Genomic DNA, 2,350 nt, shown 5'->3' with positions numbered 1-2,350 from the left:
CATTGAGAAAAAAAATCCCACTCTTCTGGTGTTCATGTGCAAAGAGGCAAAGTCTCACATAATCTGAATGCAAATGTAAAATCACTGCAGGTCATTACAATCTGCACCCAGGTGGGAAACACTTCATGCTAATAAAGCACATTAGCAACACAGAGCGGGTTCCTTATCTTGAGATGCCTTCAGCCCAGCTCCACACTTGCAAACATGCGGTTCACACTTGCAAACAAAGCAGTCCCTTTTGGCATCCTGGGTGGAGTCTGCATTTGTTTCTCATCCTGAGTGTATCATGGGGGGGGGGGGGGGGGGGTCATCACATGCATATCAGTGCCTGCAGTCACTTTCCTCCAGCTCTGATTGCATCTTCAAGTTAATCTGTGTGAGGGGGGAGGGAGGGTCTCTCTCTCTGAATCCCTCTGTCACATAATAATTGGGAGAGGGGATCTGTAAAAAATAATATTTTTGAATACTGTATGCTGTTGTTTTTTGTCTGATTCATGAAGCTTTGAGACTATAATGAGGTTACATCAAAGCCTGTTAAATTTAATTCCATTAGCTTTTAGAAATGTCTTATTTCCTTTTAATGTCTTGCTGCAAAACAGTCGCCCTTTGGGGACATGTAAAGTATAAAAAATTAAAGTATTGGAGCTCTGATTATCTTAGTTTGACACAACGGGGCCCCCTGAAAAAGTGTTTTAGTGGTTCATTGGTGTTTTATGAGCCCTGTAACTTGTAAGCCAAATGGTTGTAATGTCAAAAGTCAAACTATGTTATCCGTTCGACTTTCAGCTCTGGTTCGTATAAGTGAAAACATGGGAGGGTAAATAAGACCGAAAAGGTCCCTTGAATATTGTCAGATCATGTATGACATTAATGAGAGCATTTCACATAAAAAATAATCCATGAAGGTATACTTACAGGCTTTGTTTTAAATTCATACTTTACAGATAAAGATACATTTTTCTCAGCATTACCAAGTTTAAATAACACTGAAATAAAAACAAGGTAACTGACTAAAACTGTTTTGTTAAATCATAGAGAAACTGTTCATTTGGGTTTTAGTCTTTGGCACAGAGAAAGCCTCGTTATGATTCATCTCAGACACGTCACTTTCAGTTTTGTTGGGAGCTTGCTGACAGCAGAAGTTTAAACCCCCCCTCAGGTATTCAAGATTTTTTGAGTGTGCTTAAAGAAGTTGCTCAACATCTTTCTTTAAGCCATGTAAAATACCGAAACCAAAAACATATATACATATTTTCACATAATGAAAACTAAGCAAACCAGTGTTTAAAACCAAAGTGAAGTTAAAATGAAAAGTGAAAACAAAAGAAATAAAACTTTAAACTATTAAAATCTTGCTCAGTGTCAGCTCTGTACTCAACACGGTACAGCTAGGAAAAAACACAGATACTGATTTGTTTGTATACTGTTGTGCTAGAGGGGAAACACATTAGATAAATATCCAAATAATGACATTAGTTTCAGCTGAATGTTTTCTATGCTAACGAAGAAGCTAACACTGGCTAGCTGCTTTGAAACGGGTGACACAACAAGCCAGCCACGTTGTAAATCAAACGATGTTTGATAATAGATGTGTGACCGTGAAATGACAGCAGCAGCCACGTTTTCGCTGAGTGACTCAAAAACCTTTTTGTCTTTTTACAACATAAGCACAGAAAAAAACCAGACAACGAAGGGACATCATGGAGAAGGGGAGCGAAAATTCCCGTAACACCACGCACCTCTGTCGTCATGACAACATCCGGGTCACTCATGAGAAAAATCTGATGCAAGCTTCTACATCAGTCTGGCAACTAAAGCAACACACCCTGTTTGCAAATGTTTGACCTGTATTTAACTACTGAAGCAGCCATTTATGACAGTAATATCACATTAGTATTGACAACATTGTATGTCTACATATGAACATGAGAAGAAGAAGATATACTTCATTGATCCAGCGGGAAGGGAGAAAAAAAGTGATTGCAAAGTGAAAACGTTTTGGTGCCTTGCCCAAGGGCAACTCAGCAGTGCTCTGGAAGTGGACTGATCAAGTCCCTACTTGAGGCTACTGCCACCCCATTAAGTGTCATGATTTAACTCGAGGTGGAGTGAACTTTCAAAGTTTTAAAATGTCACATGAATAGTTGTAATACTTGTTTTAAAGTGGGCTTTAACCTTCATCAAACTGAGTAGTTAACTCAAAACGTGAGCGTTAAAGATTGTTGGTTTAAACTCAAAGCAAACATGTTGGTCTTCTCATGCATACTGATACTCTGATAAAGAGGAAATTAAAAAAAACGTTTTTTTCTCTTTGACAGACCAGAGGTAACTTAAATGTAGTTTTTACACC

Source organism: Symphodus melops, assembly GCF_947650265.1.
Source record: "Symphodus melops genome assembly, chromosome: 18".
NCBI lineage: Eukaryota > Metazoa > Chordata > Actinopteri > Labriformes > Labridae > Symphodus > Symphodus melops.
Note: the sequence above shows the minus strand (reverse complement) of the source record.